The sequence below is a fragment of the Manacus vitellinus genome, unplaced genomic scaffold (assembly GCF_001715985.3).
Source record: "Manacus vitellinus isolate BGI_N305 unplaced genomic scaffold, ASM171598v3 scaffold_104_pilon, whole genome shotgun sequence".
Taxonomy (NCBI): Eukaryota; Metazoa; Chordata; class Aves; order Passeriformes; family Pipridae; genus Manacus; species Manacus vitellinus.
Genome location: NW_021938821.1, coordinates 504,941 through 525,174, shown reverse-complemented (window position 1 = coordinate 525,174; position 20,234 = coordinate 504,941). Strand labels below are relative to the sequence as shown.

The following is a 20,234-nucleotide window of genomic DNA, read 5'->3' as shown; positions in this document are numbered from 1 at the left end:
AGATACTAAAAAAGGAAATAATTCTACCCAGAGATCTGGATCCTACAGAATTATCTTAGTTTGCAGGGGTCAAATAGTCACAGCATTTTGATGTGTTTACATCTGATAACTCCCAGTAGAGATAAACATATTTCGTGCTTGAAATGTAAGTTAACACTGGACATACTAAACATATGACAAGAGATTTATTAGAAAGAACATTAAATACTATTATTAGCCCCAGCTGCAAATATCCATCAGGAAGGAATGGCTGTGTGTGAGCCAATTGTCTTCAGAATGGTGGGCCTTTCTAGAAACCCTCTGCAGTGGATGTCTTTCCACTAATTTCAGCAGTCTTTGGGTCAGGCTCTCTTTTAGTAGAAAGATATTTAATTTCATCCTGATAGGAAGGACTGAAAAGCCAGACACCGACATTTCCTTTGCCTCATCTTTCATATTTAGCCTGTGCTGTTGGTGGTTAAAACTTGTTATTACTTATTTTTCACATTTAGGCTACTTCTTAATAACTACATAGCCCCTCCAGGGGAGCATTGCTGCCTTTCATCAGTACCCTCTCAGAATGGGAAGAGTGACAACTATTTTCAGATGACACCAGGCTGACTGGGATACTCTGAGCAGTCCAGTAGCTCCCACCAAGTTAATAAATAAAGCTTCATGCCAGGTAGGGGGAAGAATTTGGCCCTGCTGTTCTTGATGAACAGGCTGAGTAATTCACAGTTTCAGCCTCTCATTCCTAACTGTTACAGAGGGTGAATCTGGAAGGGAGGATGGAAAGGCTTGTCTTCCATTGCCTGCAAGTAACACAAATGGACACGTCTAACTGGCACATTATCGCTCCACAGTGCTTTCTAGGCCTGCTGTCACAGCTCAGGGCAGGTTTGGGCTCACGCTTCATGTTCTTGTACAATGTCAAGCTCCATTAGATCAGTAATCTCGTGTAATACGGTATCAGACAATGTCACTGAATGAATACAGAATAGAAGTATTTTTAGTTGTTCCTTTTCCCCAGGAACTCCACCTGGCTCTTGGCTTTCTAACAAATAATCTGTGTTGAGACATTGTAAGGTGACAAAGAGAGTAAGAACAACAAGTACGCAAAAATGTTCAGAAACTTCAACGACTTGGAAAAATACATACTTAGGGATTTGCAGCCCACCCAGGAAATTGTGTGTGTTGATCACCACACCACTCAAAGCATGTATATTAACTGCTGGGTGAAGTGCATAGGTGTGAGCCAAACTGTTGAAAGAGCAGCTGCAGTGCTGTTACCACAATGACATCCAGTCACAAATCCTGTTGTTGAAATGGGTTATTCAGAAACTGCTCCTATGATAATCTCTGTCTGTGAAGTTAGCTGGGCTTCGGGGAAAATAAGAACATCTGATGTTCTGTTTTACCTTCTCAGCATTAACTCACTGACATTAAATGAGAATTTATTATACTTGTGGTTTTAACATTTTAAATCTGCACATATTTCCTCTCCATTTCTGGGCATTCTGCAGGGCTGATGCTGCAGAACAGCTGTCCCCTCAGTGACACTGTCCCCTCAGTGACACTGTCCCCTCAGTGACACTGTCCTGACCCGAGCACAGTCAGGGGAGCCTCAGTGAGTCCCAGAGGGTCACACCCTGCTCCACAGACCACGACGATTCAGGTTGGAAGGGCCCTCAGTCCACCCTCCTGCTCAGGGCAGGGACAATTGTGTGGTCAGAGCAAGCTGCTCAGCTGGGTGTTCCAGGCCTCTGAGCATGGAGGCTGCTCAGCCTCTCAGTCCAGCCTCTTCCACTGCCCTTTGCTACAAAAACTGGGTTTGAAACCCAGCACGAACATTGTTTGTTCCAACTTAGGTCCTATGCCTCTCATCCCCCTCCCACACAGCACTGTGAACAGCCTCCCTCTTTTCAAAGAGAAAAGCAGTTCAGCACACTTGCTGCCAAGAACTTCATATCTTCTCACAAAGTTGCACTTCAACCGTCACAGAGTTTAAAATAAACAATGATTTGTGAGTAAAACGCACCTCAGAGGTCCCAAAAGGCCACCAGCAGTGAAGCCATGGCTAATGCCTGTAGGTGAGACCACAGCTCTGAATGCAAACACCCTGTTTAACCAGGAATTTACTAATGTAAATGTGGGCTGTTCCAGGCCAACTGGCTCCTGAGCCCAGGATGCTCCCAAACTTTTCATCAGCTGTTATATATTGAGCCACTGCAAGTTTTTTCCCAGTTCAGCTGGTTTGTTCACATGTGACTCTGTCCTGATCAATGTGTGTCTTCTCCATCTGTGAAGATTTAAAAACTAAGAATCAGTTGCATAATATATCACTTTTTTTTAAGGCTAATGCTAATCCTACCAAATCACTTCTCCTGTGTGCATTTATGAAAGTGAAAGCTACTCCATAGATAATTTTCAAAGGAAGGTTGTACAACAGCTGGTGTTTTGTCACAAGCAAGGGTAGGCACCATCATGTAGCATTTATTTCCTTATCTGAACAGTATCGTTAAGCTGATGACACCCAGGTCCGTTCAGAGAGTTAAATTCCTCCCTCGTGTACGAACACGATGTTCCCACAGTGCTAGAAAGTGTGAAACAATGTGATGGAAGAAGTGGCTGCTGGGATAGAGAGAAGTGACTCTCCAGTCACACTGGGGGGGGTTTTCAGAGGCACAAGAGACACCTGTGTCCCACTGAGGATCCATGACCATTAGCCAGCCATCCCCCTGCAGCGCCCTGCAGGCTCTGGGAAGGGGATTCTGCATCTCTGCAAAGATGAAGCTCTACAGGGAGGTGTCTAATGCAGGGCTCTGCAGGTTGAGCCCATGCTCACACACTGGCTGGCTCCTGCAGCTGGCCGGGTCACAGTCATACACCCACATCCCAAATATCTTCAGCAGGGGAGGGCTCCTCCCCGGGAGGTGGCAGAGCAGGGAACAGCCTGGAGCTGAAACCTACCTGAAGGAATAGTTGCAACTTAATGTCCAAGTGGTGAGAGAAAGCCCCAATGAGATCAGAGTTCTTGTATTGCGTTAGTTTTGTTGATAGCTAAACAATTCCACAGATGTGCTGAACCATGAAACACATAAACATGCAAGAGGAAAGACATATTTTGTCAGGAAACTTTATGTAAATGTAGCACAAATATGAAAACATCAGTAAGGGGATAAGGCTTAATTGAAAACATGGTCAGGTTTTTGTGGACAAAACAGCCGGTTTACTGCAACACCAGACATTTGTATTAAATGAGTAGTTTTTAATTACCCCAATGGATCTTCTTGTTTGACAGGACTGGTGAAATCTTTTCTGTATCACAACAAGAGGAAGAAGAGGGAATTCCTGGCTTTCAGTCCCAACTCGGTGTGCCCCCAGGAGCTGTGCAGTGCAGCCGTGGGGTGCAGGGACCCTCCCACACCCCTGCCCAGCACAGGACCGTGGTGGGCAGCCCAGCTGTACCCACGGAGACACCACGTCCTGCAGGGACAGGCCAGCGTGTTCTGCTCGGCTCCCCTCTCACTGCTCACCCTCTGCTGCCACAGCAGGCAGGGTCACCACCAACACCCAGCCCAGTGCCCAGCCCAGGGCAGATGTGCCACGGCCTGCAGGCTGGCCCGGGCTACCATCAGCCAGCACACACCTCCTGAGCTGGCCCGGGCTACCATCAGCCAGCACACACCTCCTGACTGGCCCGGGCTGCCATCAGCCGCACAATCTCTGAGCTACATGCCCCGGGCTGCCATCAGCCAGCACAATCTCCTGAGCTGGCCCGGGCTACCATCAGCCAGCACACACCTCCTGAGCTGGCCCGGGCTGCCATCAGCAAGCAGCACACACCTCCTGAGCTGGCTCGGGCTACCATCAGCCAGCACACACCTCCTGAGCTGGCCCGGGCTGCCATCAGCCAGCACAATCTCCTGAGTGCAGAGCTCTTCTGCCAGTGTCCAGGGGCTCCTCCCGACCTCTCTGCAGCAGCTCGAGGAGACATGAGAGGGCTCCAGCAGCTCAGGAACAACGAGGGAACAGCAACTGACTACAAAGACATTTTCCATCTTTGGGGGGTTTCTTTGTGGTTTTGGGTTGTTTTGGGTTTGTTTTTTTTTGCAAAAGATCAGTCAGGTTTGCCTTATGGCGCCTGCTTCCATGGCAGAAAGCTCAGACTGGGAAATGTCTGTCTTCCAGGTTTTTAATCAGTCTCCATGTGATCCCAGATGTGTCAGGACAGATGTTTTTGCAACCTTCATGAAGGACAGAATCGCATGTGTTGAGGGAGGGCTGAGACTTCTCTTCAGCTCAGTTTTTGGGGATGAACAAGACACTGGTTCTGTACTAAGATAAATGGTTTTGTTCAAAGATAGCAGTGGTTTCATCTTTTCTCAGGAAACGAAGAACTCCCTGGGGTCTATGACCCTCAGGTTGCAGCTCTGCCTCAGAGGGAGACTGCAGGATGAAGCACAGGAGGAAAGCTGATTGACTGGACACGAGACAGAAAAAGACTCTCTCTCTGCATTAGTGATGGTGCAGCTTTTGGGTTGGTGATGCAAAAGCCCAGCAGAGGAGCAGGACACCGAACACCTCATTAAAGCGGCCAAAATGAAGTGTCAGCTTTGTCACTGTAGATGTTCCCACAGCCTTAATGTAACAGCTAGTTGTAGACAGAATATCTAGTCATAACTACTCCAGAAAGGTGTCATCTACCCTGAATTTTATTTGTATTTATATCTGCTGTATGTATTTTTTGCTGGAGTTTCAAAAGATTTACACTTCTGTCTGCACAAAGCACACCAACTTCCCTTTGAACTGGCAAAGCACAAGAGAAAAAAAAAGGTCAGGAAAGAATGTCTCATTCTCTTCTTCAAGTTTTGTCAGGATACCATTTAAATTAACCTTTGTGAGCCTTTACATTTGTATATGTGTATATCCATTTGTTTATCTGCAAAAATATGGGACAGAAGTGTCTTTGTCCTTCCGTCAACTACAAAGGGAGTTTAGATGGTGAGATCATCTGTCAACATCTATGCCATAAATGTTTAAATATGGACAGAGGAGAGTGTCATTGATTATCTGGTTCCTTTATTCTGCAGATTGCAGGCTGGATGAATGGTGGTTTCCCAGGAGCAGCAGGAACCCAGCAATGAGCTGTCAGTCCCACCCAGAGCTGGAAAACTCTCCTCATGCTTAGCAGCAAGTAGCAGGGAAGACAGGGGTTGGTTTTGTTGGATGTGGAATCCTTCCCTTCCTATCCCAAACTGCAAATTCTTTGTGTGCTTTGAGTTCCCTGAATTTTTAACTCTGTTATATAAATGGCAGCTAACTGGGGGGGGAAAAAAAAGGAGGTCCAAAAGAGAGCCCTAAAGCTCCCAGAGATCAGTGTGAGGGTATCAGTGACTGCAGAGGGCTCTGGAGCAGGCCCTATGCCTTTAATTCTGGGAGAACATAAATGTGAAATGTTTTACAAAAAAAAATAGCTTCCTATGCCAATGTAAGAGAACTTCCAATGTGCCTGCTCAGGAAGTTCAGCTCTTTATGGGACCAAATGAACAACTTCTATCCCTGACTGAGATAAAATTGAACAGAAACTCCTCACGGAAGACCTTCCAACTACTTATTAAAAACATACAGGACTGATATAATATTTTTGAGCTCCAATTCATTGTTTCCCCAGACTTCCACACTCTTTTGTAGTGCCAGTGCATTTTCCAGGACTGGGCTTTTCCTTGCTCTTTTCTTACAGTGGCATGTTTTGGAGGTCTGTTTCCCTCCTGCTGCAGCACTGCATGGCTGCCCTGGGAATATCAGATCTCCTAAATTCCATTTTAAACTCCACTGGAGAATGACACCAGCCTTTGTGGAGTTATATTCCTTGGAAACATCAAGAGTGACGTCCTGGACTAATCTACAGAGGAGACTGAAGCTGGATGGCAGGTTCATATCTCGCTCCTATGAAGTCAGTATGCACTGGCTACAGGGGATTTCTCAGGATTAGACTTGTGAGGTCTTGGGGTCTTATGGTGGCATCATCAACCTAGAGACCATGTTGTGTAAATCAGAGCATTCAGACTGCATCTATGAAGGCATCGACTTAAACCTTATTGTTCATTCTCCATTTGCCCATCTGAAACAAAGTGTTTGAGAACAAAGAACTTGGAAATTCAATCTGTAGAGACATTTTAGGTACAGAACCCCTAACTACAAAACAATCCAGTTTTCCCTTTATAAAATAAACTTTCACATGCCCTCCACCTTCTTGAACTCCATCCATATAACAGTTTTTACCACATCAGAAAATACTTTTTAAACACTGATTAAAAAAAAGCAGTTTTTTTTAATACAGTTCTCTGGTCACCACAAAAAGAGCAATTTTTCTGTTAGTACTCCTACATTCCCTCCTCCACCCCCAAAACCCACAGTGGGATCACTGTGTGTTTAAATGTGGTGTAGCCTGTAAAGCACAGATGCAGAACAAGCAAGGGCAAAGAAAAGAGGGAGTGAGGAACTGTCTGAGGAGAGAGAAATCATCCCATTCTTGGCTGTGCAGCTTAGAGATGCAGCACCAGGTTCTGCTGCAGGAACCCGAGGCTCCCAGGAGACCTGCAGGGACTGATGATGATTACTGGCAGTTTTTGTGTTCCCGAGAAGGACACAGCACAGGAACTGTGCATTGCCCCAAAGAAGTGCCAGTGGACCACCCTAGCCCCCAAAGTACTGCAGAGCATCTTCATCTGCTGCTGCCTTTGTCAACACCCCCAGCACGGCGCAGTGGGTGATACAGTTCCACCTGCTCAGAGCAAACAGCCTTTTGCTCTGCAGGAGGTCACACACTCACTGGCAGAGGCTTGCAATAAATCTTGGGTAATTAGCTGAATGATAATTGCTACGCATAAGGGATTCTTAAAAATAAAATCCACGTTTACAAAAGTAGATGTTATAGGGAGGTGCTTAAAGTTAAGCATCCTTTAAGAAGGAAATAATCATGGCTTCAGTTTTCCTGCCCATAAAATGGGGATTATATTACATGGCCGTTTTCTAAAGTACTACAGGATGTTAAGATGGGAGAATCTACATTAGGGTGTGATAGTGCTATTTTCAACCTCTATCCACACAATATTAAGTGTGATTCTTCCAAACCCGTGCCCCATCTACACTGCTGCATAGTCAGATCTGATTTTAAAAGAGTGAGCGATCAAGCACACGTTACAGCTGCACCACTGGGTCAGTAAGAGAGAAGTTAAAATAAGAAGTTCATTCAATAAAATATTGATTCTGGAAACAGATTACAGGAAATCATACCATACCACTAACTTAATTTATGAGTATTTATATTGCAGGAATTATACCAATATATCAAACACGATGCCTTCAACCTTAGTTCAAAAGAGAATTTTATCTCTAAGCTTTAACAACAGGGCTGAAAATAATTCAGATTATATGGGCAGCATTTTAGCAGCCCATTTTCATCTTCTTTAAAAGCAACACTCTAATGCATGATGGTTAGGGATCAAGTTGGGATTATGAGGAGAATGTTAAACATATACCAAGTAATACATCTGTTTTGAATAAGAGTTGTTGCATAGAGTTCCAGTTCATTTTTTTCAGTTCTCTGCTGTACGTGTTGTAGCTGCTAAGTGAAACCACGCATCAGATAAATACATCACTTCAGCAACAGATTGCTGATCAATTGTCTGACATGCTCTGAAATACGTGGGTTAAAAATATTTGGGGGCACGGGCTTTTCTAGCTTGGAAAAAAATCTGTTTCCCGTTGTGCTGTGGTTGGTTCCTGCACCTCTGAGCTCACAGGAGCACTGCCACTGTCCCCAGGCTGGTGCTGGGCTGTGCCCGCAGGGGGAATGCAGGGGCTGTGCCCTGCCCCTTCCCAAGCACTGCTCTCAGGACAGGCGTGCCTGCTGCCCTGCCAGGCTCTGCCCAACAAACACAACCACTGAGATGTTCTGTTCCACTGCTGTATCTTAAGACTTGGATATTGTTCTGAAGCACCTGATTTTTCAGAAAATTAGTTTAGAAGTTCTGATACTTGGATTATTACATTTTTTTTGTCTTTGGTTGGAATAGAAAACTACAAACTTTCTGTAGCCTACAGTTGGGTCAAAATTACTGTGCTTGACTCACCTATACTTTCATTCCAGTCATGCCAGAACTTCACACTTATAAGATATGGATTTCAAATAGCTACATTATCAAATCTCTTTGATGACTAGTTCCTGATATTCAACCAAAAATAATTCTAATACTTTCATTGAAACAACCATTGCTCTCAGGAACCCGAGATTCTTTTAAGTATTGAGTAATTTAAACTCTACTTGATGCCCTCTACTTCTCATACTGCAGAAAACAGTGAACAACCACCTCTCCAGCAGCTTCACTCCACTAACTCCTGTTGTTTTTGTTGTCCAGTGACATTTTTTCCATGCTGAAGTGCTTTGGACAATTGATTTTGGTCAAAGACCATCACAGTCATGTTTCTCTGCCACTGCTGCAACCCATCAAAGCTTTCTCATGTTCATCTCAGGAAGAAAGGGTAATTAAACAAGTCCCCATAGACTAAAGGGTCCTGGAGCTGCTGGCTCCCAGGAACTCAACCATTCCTACATCAACAGGTACCAGAGACAGAAAGCCTAATAAAAACCCCATCACCACCTGTCACTCAGACTGATCCTGGGCTGACCTTTGAATATTTCCTCGCTGGTGTAATTCTCTGTGGTTTGCTGATAACCTAAGGCAGATGCATGTGACAACAGAAGAAATACTTTGAACCTGATATACTGCTGGGTTATGGGTTTGTGCCGTCCTTTTGCTGGGACTGTGAAGCAGGCAGAGAGAGTTCTTGCTGTAGGATCTGCTGAGAACCAGAGGCATTTACTGTCCCACTGGGGTCTGGCTGAAGACCCAGCTCTTCTCTGCTATCCAGAGCAGTCCTCCTGGGACAGACCCTTCAGCATTTAGCTGAAGGGCAATAAATGCTGGGCGTTTCTAAGCAAAACAAACCTAGTCCCATCAGCAGATGTTCCTGCAGCCAGTGGAAACTGGCATACATAGGAAATGTGGCTTCCAGGGGCAAAAAAAATGGATTTATGGAGTGGGAAGTTTTCGAAGGGGCTCCTGCAGTCAAAAGGGACAGCTCCTACCAGACCTGCCAATGACTCTTGCTGTGTTCTCAGACACTTTCTCAGTGTCTTTGTCTCCCCTTTGTTCTCACACCAGGCCCATCTCAACTGCTGCCCTGAGGAGTCTCTGTCTGCAGTCCCAGTCTCTGTGTGTCACACAGCTCTGCAGCAGGGAAGGGCACTGCCAGAGGGGATTTTGTACCACTGGAGTTGCACCAGGCTCTGAACCCAACAGGTTAATCTGGCAGCAGCCATTTCCTGGCAGCACAGCTGTGTCCACGCCAGGAACTGTGCTGGCTCAGCTCCAGTGGCCAGGTGGGATTTATGTTTTTTTCAGACCCAGGCTGACATCAGTGTATGAGCAAAAGTTTCTAATGTGGGCCTAAAAGAAACATCTGCGACATCTCTGACCTAAAAAGCTCCGTTACCTCTGCATGTAGCGATAGGACGTCTCATCCCTCAACTCCAGCTACAAAACCCCTTAATTTGTGTCCTCCACAAAGGAGGTGGGGAGACTGGCAATGCTGATGGGTCCCAGGAACACCAGAAATGCATGATGGCTTTTCCTGTGACAGCAGTGCTCGACTGCTGCACTAACAAGGCTGGTGTGTGAGGGACACGGGATGGTGATGCACACAGAGCAGAACCCACCCCAGCTTTGGAAAGCACACAAAGAGCACCTGTAGGAACATGGCCATGCCAAGCCTTTTGTTCAAATGGGGTTTAGTTGACTTGTTTAATTACTGTACTCACAGATGTCCTACTTTCTATTCTAGTACAAGGACAGAAAAGTTACATCAAATTAATATGCATTTAGAAATGAGTGAACACATTGAACATTAGTGTCAGATTAGCTGTTTCCTTACTGATATTGTGTGTCTTTTTGCTATAGGACCTCATTAGCCTTGCTAGACAAAAAAAGCCCTTCTTGTATGAAGCCCCTCAGAACAATAATGTGAGCTGGAGATCTTACACAGTTTGAGAAACAGCTTTGAGCAGGAAACAAAGTGATGTGAAAGGGCTTTTCTTCATGTGCCGTGTGTTAGAAATGACAGGTTATTTTCCTTATGGCTCCGTGTGGGTTACTTCAGTATTTCCTTTTGGAAAGCCACAGTACATCCAGCATACCTCACTCCAGAGAGCCAGATAAAAACATCAGTCAACGAAAAAGACAAACAGAATAAGCAATTACTAAGTGCCATCCCTATACACATGCCAGGCTCACACCACTTTACCCACCACTGTATGAACTGCTGTCCCCAAGTGCATCCTCCACCACCCTTAAATACTTTTTAGCCTTTTACAGGTATTTTTTCTGATTCACTTGAATTTAAAAACAAAGCAATCTTTACTGAGAGAAATTCTGTACCTCATGTGACAGACACCTTGACCCAGGACCACTCAGACATCCTTAGACTTGTGTCAAATAAAAAAACCCCACCAGTGCCAATGCAATATTAACGCAGGTCATGTTATAAATGTGGAGAATGAAAAAGATCTTGAAAGATGGAGTGAAACCTTTTGTATTCAGGCGGTATAATACACGGCTTTGATTACTAAATATGTGCACTAACCTAAGGATTGTTATTTTAAGGGAAATATAATGAAATGCACGGGACATGTAGAGCATAAAGTGACATGCCTGTAAAAAGCCTATCTGTAGCATTTCCTGACTTAAAAAAAACCCCAACACTTGAAAACTTGATTCCTTCATAAAATCTGCAATATGGTACATTAATAATAACTCAGTGTTACGTAAAGCTAAAATCTGCTGCCAAACATGAAGGGTGCCAAGTTAAAGCTGACTTGCAGATAACCATTATCACAGTGGAGAGTTCTTCCTGGATAAGAACTTAGACACTGAAAATGAGTTTTCACAAATCCAAGCAGTCCTTAACTCGTGTAAAATGTGAACATTTTTTTTTCAGTGACAAAAATCCTTTGGCCTTATTAATCCAGTGGATGAAGAGTGTTCAAGAGCATGACCCCACAGGGCAAACGTTAAGGCATAAGTTGGGATATCTATTTTGGAGTTTCTGTTCCAAATTCACTAAAGAGGAGATTTTGTCTTTTAGTTCTCCCATCTCACTGGGATGCAAGTAAAAGGAGAGGGGAAGGGAGGAATAATGAAAATTACCATCTGCTCCTCTTTATCCAGATCACTCTTTCTGCTTACTTTCATAAAAAGCAGCCAGAAACATTTTGCATAAAGCAGTTATGTTAACATGCCATTATTAAAATGTTTGAGTTTGGTTCTGCCTGAGCCAATGTTCAAAACCTCATCCTGGCTACTTAAACCCAAACATCATTTGTGCACCTGGTTTTTTAAATCAGTACCTTTAGTAATGCGTTTTGCAGGTCTCTCTTCCTTTATAAAAACCTGCTTTACAGAACCTTGCCATACCCAGAGAAACAGGAAGGGATCAGCTACAGGCAGGATGTAAAAACCTCACTGCAGAGACAGGAAGCAGAAACAATATTACCAATCAATAACGAAGAGAATTAACACAGAGCTCAGCTTTTACCAGAGAGCACAGGCTGCAGGTGCTGTAGCCAACATATTCATTGCATGGACAAGCAGATTTCTATCAGTTGGAATGCTTCACTTCCACATGTAATATCAAAAAAATACAGTCAGCATCCGAACTGCCTGGACCAGGTAATGGATCAGACCCTGATCACCTCCCTGTGCTGAGATCAGCCTCCCTCGCTGCACTCAGCATTAATCCCAGCTCATCCAGGTCAGAGGGAGCTGGAACCCACATTGGATACCCCTCCCATTTCAAATACAAACCCAAGAAAATGATACTGATATATTTCAGAGGCTTCTATAACACTCCAAGTCCATTTAACTGATCAAAGAAGGTTAAAGAAATCACAGCAAATAACAAAAAAAGGACCTAGCTGGGAACCTGTTTTTCCAGCATTGTGGATACCTTATTCATTTAATTACTTTCTTTTCTTTCACAAGTTTCCTGTTTCAGACATTTTAAGAAAAAGCTGTATTTGAGATGTCAAAAAAACCCCCAACTCTTCTCAAGAACCGGCCATAGTCTCTCTAGGGGTTATTTTAGGCAATTCTAATTTTACAGTTTCCTCTTTAGGTTGGATAAGGATCTTGCATAGTGTCAGAGATTTGGTATGTGGACACAATCTTGGCCCCCGGACATGAAGTTGTCATAGCTACTCTGGATGCTTTCTAAACATGGCCAAATCCTCCACAGGATCCTTCCCAGGTTTCATGGTCTGCAGGGGGCTTCTCTTTAAAAGACAAGAGTTTGCAAGACTGTGTAACACAGTTTTTCAGGTAGAGTTTGTCGTTGTTCTTTTGCAAATACACATTTTTTTAAATTATAGAAGAGGGAAAGGGTGAGAAAGGGAGGCTACAGACCAACCAACAGACAGTTCATCATCTGAAAACAGAAGAAAATGGCCCAATTCTTTCATGCAAACTATACAATATATTCTGGTTTGATCACAGCACAGTAAAACTGGAATAAATTCATTAACACCAGAGAAGCTGAGCTTGGATTATACCAGAACAACTGAGAGCAAAGCCAGGCCTTTGGTTTTTACATTTTGTTCAGCTGTCCTATAAGTTGAGAAGAATCATAGATCAGCAGCTCATCGTCTCTGGAAATACACGGAAATGAAGTCATTTTCTTTTGGGCCTAAAGGTAGAAGAATGGTTTAATTTCCTTTAGCTTCAAAGCAATAATCCTGGACTGAGGTATGGTCATTCTTCAGAATATGGGATAATAAACCCCATTTTCCCAACTGTATTTTACTCTGCATATTCAGGTTGGTCTCTATTCTTTGCCATTGTCAATGCAAGAGGCAAGAGAATAAATTGTGAACAGGGATTGTTGATTCCAAAGGTGACTACAGGGAATATTTACAGCAGCAAAGTTAACAGGGGAAATTAGTAAATGGAAAGTGGTTTAGAACAAGCTCTTCAGCAAGAACTATTGCCATAAAATACTGTTATTGAATAAAAAAAAATTTTAATAGAAAACCAACCCATCTTAGTAGGTTAGGTCTGCTTTGAGTAGGAGGTTGGACCAGATGACCTTCAAAGTCCCTTCCAGTCTAAATCATTCCATGATTCTAAACAAACCTGATTTTTCTTGTAAACGTATTTGTTCAAGAGACTAAAAGAGATTTAAAAATCAAGATTGATTGGATAGGTGCTTACTATAATAGCAAAAATTACAAATAGTCACTTACAAGTAGCAAAAATATTACTTCCTCGGAAATACAAAAAATAATGGCCTGTCATTTGATCACTCACGTGAAGTCTGGTCAGAGAAAAATGCAGTGTAGAACGCTTTTAGCAGCTTCTCGAAGCTTTCCCACTGCTGGAACACAACCTTCTGGTGATGTGTATCCCTGCTTCTCTCTCACCTGCAGTCCTCTGGTTGGATTCCAAAAGACCTAGGAAAGGAAGTAATGTTGTTGAATACAAAATTTTATGAACATCATAATGGAAAATGTTTCAATGTATAACTTACAGGAAATTTAGCCTTAATATGGGATATGCATCACTCACAAACAGGGCACTTAATTTTTATTGCCTTGTTGGTTAAGTTCATTATGTCATAACTGCCAGCAACTTTTCATCAAAACAGGAGGTTGTTCTACCATAGTTTTTACATTTTACTCCTCTGGAGCATTTGTAAGCCTTGGCCACTGCACAAGGTGCTATAAAGACACCAGCTATAAAGGCAGTTCCTCCCTGGAAAAGCTATCGTAGGACACTGCCATTGGACACAACACACCCAGAAACAAAGAAAAGAGAGACCCCTGTAGTGGCATTTGGCACAACCTCAGGTAGGTTGTCACTTGGACAATACCCCCCTGTTGGGAGATCACTGGTGAGACCTGTATGACTCCATAAATGCTGCTCAGTTGTGCTTACCCAGCCAGGTTAACTCCAGGGAAAACAAATAACTAATCCACGAAAATTGTGTTGCCCTCAATATATTCCTGGGTGGGAAGATAGGATGCTGGGCAGGACATCACAGCAACTCAGCACAGAGAGATTCAAATTTGAACCCTGGAGCCCCCGTACATCTGGAGAAGGCAATCTCCCTGACCTTCCCAGAGCATGGTATTTTGGGGGCTTTTTCTGCTGCTGTTCTCTCACTTAATCCTTTTTAAAGTCACTGCCAAGGAGGAAAGAAGATCCAAAGATGAGAACTTAAGAGTTCTCCATGGTCCCACGGGTGGGGACTTGGCTTAGCTGGAGAAGAAGATTGTTTCCTCCTTCAGTGTCCCTCTTCCCCCTTCCTACTCGTGCCTCACTACATCACCCCTTCATACTCTTGGAATATATGACTCGAGTTTAACTGTAACCAAACTCTACACTGCACTCCAGAAAGGCTCAGCTAAAAGACCTGATGAGGAAACGCTGCTGAGAAACATCTGGGCTTTGTTTCATGCAACTGAAGAGTTAAAGTTATTGTCCTAAATAGGCTAATGTATAAAAGCTGCAAACACCCAACTGCAGTGTCAGGCTCCCAAACTGTACAAATGTATTTGTCTTTCATATTAGTACAAGTTATTTGAACAGAAATAGCACATTGTAACAGCCTAACAAGAAGCAGTCTTTCTGATGACGTTTGAGACTTCTTTGCTGCACTGTATGGAAATATTTAAGACTTAAAAGATTTATATTAAAAAATAGCATTTTAAGTGGCTCAGTCCTGTTCCCAGTAAAGTGAAAGAGGGTTTTACCATCAGCTTCAATGAAAATGGCAGAAGGGCCAAGATGCTTTTTAACACGATTTTTTTCCCCTGTGTTGTTCCAAGAGTAGAGAAGTCTCTCCAAAGGCCCCCCTACTTCTCCTCCAAAAAGAAACTCAATCAAGTTATCAGGTGTCAGTCAGTGCCATGGCCAGACATGAAGGTCCATTGAGACCCCCTTGCAGGTGGCAGAGTGGGCTCTGAACATCAGAGCTGCCCAGGCACAGCACGCTGGGCACCGGGATAACCAGGCACTGCCAGGGCTGGGCTGGGAAAGCTGCTGCTGCCCTTTAACACACTTCTCACAATATCCAGCACACTGTCCTATTTGCTCTGAGACTAGAATTCTCACCTTACACACACGCTTGACAGATAAAACTCAACATGAACTAGTAAGTGATGAAATCACATCCTGTAGAGGGATTTGTGTTTGGGTAAACTCAGCAGCCTTTGATGCATTTTCCTTTTTTTTGATTGACAGATGCTAAATTACTGACATAAATGAAGAAACAGTCACAAAAAATTTTAAAATCCGTATTTCCATTTAAATAACACAAGGACAAACACTGTTTCTCTTCAACTGAGTTTTTCCACCAGCCCCCAGGATTAAAATGTTTTTCTTTGTTGGTTTTTATGGGTTTTTCCCCTCAGATTTCTTAATACATCTTCAGATCATGCATTTTGCATTTCTGTTGATCCTTAAGTGATATGTGAATAGCATAAAAATTTACAGGAAACATGGAAATGATGCATCCTAATATTTAGTTTATTCTTCCTTCTTCTCCTTCTTATTATTTATCTTCCTTTTTATTCATTTATTTAGTTATAAGATCTGTTGGAAACTACACACTATGCATATATCTAGGGCCCACATTGATAAGTTCTTGATCTAGTTTTGGTATGGTTAAATGTCACACAAATTATGAAGAAAAGATGTTTATGCGCTTCCTGAAAGTTGTATTTAAAAAACTGTCTGAGCACTATTTAAGGTGGTAATACATATTGCACTGGAACAGGACTCACCTGGTATCAGTGTTCAGGCCTGCATTGTCTTTTCTTTTTTAATAAGTCAGCAGTGAGTTGTTTCTGACACACCTGCACTGTAGTTTTCAGCTGAGCACATTTCACTGAGTGAGGCAGACGTGTAGGACAAGCAGCTAAATTGGTTCCCAAACATTCACCAGGACTGAGCACCTGAGGAACCAACTGCTCATCAGAATTAGAGAATCCCAGAATCCCAGACTGGTTTGGGTTGGAAGGGTCCTTACGGATCATCCAGTGCCACCCCTGCCATGGGCAGGGACACCTTCCTCTATCCCAGGTTGTTCCAAGCCCCGTCCAACCTGGCCTTGGGCACTTCCAGGGCTGGGGCAGCCACAGCTTCTCTGCCCAACCTGTGCCAGGGCCTCCCCACCCTCACAGGGAAGAACTGCTTCCTAATATCCAGTCTAACCCTGCTCTCTCTCAGTGTGAATCCATTCCCCCTTGTCCTGTCACTATCTGTTCTAGAAAATAGTCCTTCTACACTGTTTGAAAACAGACTGCTATAGTGAATAAATAAAGTAATAATAAATATTCACCCCCAGATTGCCTGGGTTTTTTCTATGAATAATCAACCTGCATTGCCACTAAAACTGAGTCTCAGAGGGTGAGCCACAGCATTTGCATATGCAGATAAACACAAGAAATGCTTTAGCTGAAGCTGAGGGTTTATAATCCCCAGTTATAGGTAAAGTCTTCTATAATTTCCTGCAGTATTTGCTCTTTGGGTTACTTATTCTTGAAGTATTCTTGGAGTTGTAGCAAACTTGGAGCTGTGTCAGGTTGGATCTCAGGAAAAGGTTCTTCCCCCAGAGGGTGGTTGGCACTGCCCAGGCTCCCCAGGGCAGTGGGCACAGCCCCAAGGCTGCCAGAGCTCCAGGAGGGTTTGGACAACGTTCCCAGGGACAGGGTGGGATTGTTGGGGTGTCTGTGCAGGGCCAGGAGATGGACTTTTATGATCCTGTCAGGCCAGAAAGTGAGTGGGTAACAACCAAATCAGATACAGCCATTGGGGCACAGAAACATGGCAGGCACAAATCTGATGTCCTCCCAACACACTCCTGTCCATGGGAAAACCCGTGGGTTTCCTTAGGTCTCAGTGTAAAAAAGCTCTGACCCTGTAGCACACATTAATCTACGCCCCACATTAGGGTTTGGCCTTGCACCCTTCAGGCCCAGAGCTGAACAGCACAGGTGGCACAGGGAGATGGGCTGGCTCACTCACCGCTTTTCCCCAGCTGTGCTTCGCTGGGGTCCTGCTTGAAGAGCCCTAAGTGACCCTTTGAGCTTAAACGCAGCCAGACAAACTTTTATCCCTGACAGTTAGGAGGGAAAACACGGCAATGTCACGCAAACGTGATGCAGTGACTTAATTAGAACCCAGTTAAGAGAGACCGAGAGAAGCTGTAAATCTCCTCAGAGTGCTGGGGGGCTGTGGGGGGAGTGTCAAGCCCTGGAAGTGCTGGGAAAGAGTAACACAAGAGCGGGGAAAAAACCCTCACAAACCCAAACCGAAACAAACCAACACGCATTTTACAGGGTGGTGGTGGGGAAAGTTAGAATCTAGCTGTATATTTTAAAAGGAAAAGGTTAGAAAAGCCTTCAGAGAGAGCGCCCAAAGAGTTAACTTCCAGCAGCGCTTGAGGCAGCAAAACCTGGGAAGGCTCCCGGCGCCCTCTGGTGCGAGGCGGCAGCAGGAGTGGAAATTTCCTCTGGAAACCAGCTTTGTTCCAAAGTTCAGGCAAGTAAAATGACTCAAACGTGCCGACAGGACGAGGAGTAACTTCCCTCCTCATGGAGAATTTTGCTCGGGGGGGGGGGGAACTTAATTTGGGGGTGATAGAGAGCGAAGTGGGGAGGTTGCTTCATATTTTTATTATCATTATTTTGTCTTGATTTCTTTTGCCCCTTTATTTCCACTCCGAAGTCTCAATTTGGGTTGGCTGCAATACGAAGAAAGGAGCCCTGAAAACCGGGCAGTGAATGAAAACCTCACAGGATCCTTGGAATAATGGTAGCAGCGTGACAAACATCTTTAAAAAACCCAAAAATAAATTAAAAAACCCGTGCACGCCTGTTTCCCTCCCGTCTGGAGGAGGAGAAACGTCTTCTTCCTGCACGGCTCTAATACTAGCAGGAAAAAGCCGGGGAAAAAAAAAAAAAAGCAGCATTCTTGACTTCAAGCACTTCTCCCTTAAGATTGGAGGATGCTCCCTAACCCCAATCGACACCCTTATTTCAACTGCCGGGAGAGCGAGGGGTGCTCTCTGCTAAAAGGCTGCGAATTCACTTTTTCTGACGTCCGTTTTTACATCTTTACAATCATTAACGGCAATAATAGCTACTTTTGAGGAACAAACGCACAAAGCCCACCTATAAACGCAAAGGGGCCGACAGAGCAAAACGGGAGAGCAAACCTCAGGGTCGCTCCTTCGGGTACCTGCTGAGCAAACATACTCTGGTTTTAACCCCTAAAAAAAAATAAGGCGGCGGGGGAAGAAAGGACGTGCTGACTGGGGACACATACACATACACACACACACACACAGAGCTTTCCAGCTCATCTCTACCAGCTGTTTTTCCTTCATTCCTAATATCTTCCAGCAAATCATCTCCCAACCCCTCCCAGGAGACCTGACTTTTTGGCAGGTACCACTTCTTGGCCGCGGGGGCCCCGGTTGCGATGGTCCCGGTCGGGACCTGGGTTGATGTTATGCTGGTATATATGATGTTATGCTGGTATATATGATGTTATGCTGGTATATATGATGTTACCGGGTTTTCAGCCGGCCTTGGGCTGCAGCTCTTCCTCTCGGCACCCTTTCCACGGGGGCAGCAGCCGCTGGGGTTCTCCCTCAGTGGTGGATAAATTTACCCTAGAAACAAAACATAGGTGTGTTTTATTAATTTTTTTCTTAATGAAGCTTTAAAAAAAAATACATTTTTGTTTGGTTTTGAGTGTTTGCGTACTTTTTTTCCTTTAAAAAAAAAAAAAAAAAGGGGCTTTTTATTCAAGTGCTTTCACCTCCCGCCCTGCCAACGCTTGACAAAGTCTGGGGAAATAAGCGGCAAGTCCCTGACGGCTGCTCTCCTTTTTGCATACCAACCAAAACGCGTTTCCTGAGAAAAAAAGAAAATACCAAACTAAACACGCTTTCTTTAGTGAAAGCCAGCAGATTTCTGTTGTCGGGATGCGGGCGAGGCTCCGCACCTACTCCGGTTTGTAGGCGCACACGCGTGCGACTCTTGCACCCCAAGCTCCCCATCGAAGTGCTTTCAAAGGGTAAAATGTATTGGTATTTTTTTAATTAAAGGACCCGTTTTGCAGCCAGATATAAGTCAAAGCAAACTGTGGCCGAATTCTTGTAGGAAGGGTCATGCGCGGGCGGATTTGTCCTATTAATAGGACACAGGAAGAGCCGGGAGAGCAAACGCCTGCCCTGAACACAGCGTGGGATGTTATTTGAGGTAATAGACTGAGGGCAGGCACGAAATCAGTACTTTGTGGATGTTCAAACGCGTGGCTATTTCGTGTTAAATAACATTTTAGAAGACGCTCCCCTGGCTTTTCCACTGGAAGGACGCGAGATTATTTGGAAACAGTAGTAAAAATAAGGAGGAAAAAAAATTGCACCAGACGACAGCTCCCTGTGGAAAACTAATCAACATTACACATTGTAAACGTTCTACTATCAGGGGCTACTTTGCTGCAATTAGTTTTAAATAATAAACATATAAATCCAGGAAATAATTGAGACCACAGCGGAGTTTACCTGGAAAAGACTGGAAAGTAACAGAGCCTTCCCGAAAGCCCACATCCAGGGAAGCCTGTGGATGCCGAAAAAATGAGAGTCGGCGGTAAAAAAATAGGGCAGGACACTCCCCCGACCCCCAGCGTCTCCGTGCTTAGGAGGAAACACACGATACGTTTCTAAAAATCCCACTCACCTGATTATTACTTCTGTAGTTAAAATACTGGCTGACACCGTAGATGTTAATCTCATAACATGCGGTTACAGACGTACAGAACATTTAAAACATGACCTCACCAGTTTAAAAGTGAGCATTTTAGGTGAAAAGGCCGCGATAACTATTCATTTCCCCTAACTAGAAATTAATTTATTTTTTAATGAGACCTATTTACGACAGAGACTTCCAAAACAAGATCTCAGTATTTTTGCTTGGACTGATCTTCCTATTCACAGGCAGTAAAACATGCAGAGTTCAGGAGATGTGGGGTTTGTGGTTGGTTTATTTTTATTTTATTTTATTTTATTTTAATTTTATTTATTTTATTTTATTCTATGTTACTTTATTTTATGGGTTTTTTTCTATT

At 43.9% G+C, this 20,234-nt stretch overlaps 1 long non-coding RNA gene across 3 annotated transcripts in view; it reads right to left on the bottom strand.

Moving 5' to 3' along the window:
- Positions 1 to 12,550: 12,550 nt before the first annotated feature.
- LOC115307862 overlaps positions 12,551 to 20,234 on the bottom strand; it is a 10,098-nt gene continuing 2,414 nt past the window's right edge. For 2 of the 3 annotated variants that reach the window (XR_003916233.1, XR_003916232.1), the window contains 3 exons: positions 18,674 to 18,774; positions 18,272 to 18,369; positions 12,551 to 13,546 (listed from right to left, as the gene is read on the bottom strand). This is a non-coding gene — a long non-coding RNA (uncharacterized LOC115307862). Of the gene's footprint in view, positions 13,547 to 18,271; positions 18,370 to 18,673; positions 18,775 to 19,671; positions 19,729 to 20,234 lie in introns of those variants that run through there. The other variant, XR_003916234.1, reaches the window with a different exon arrangement.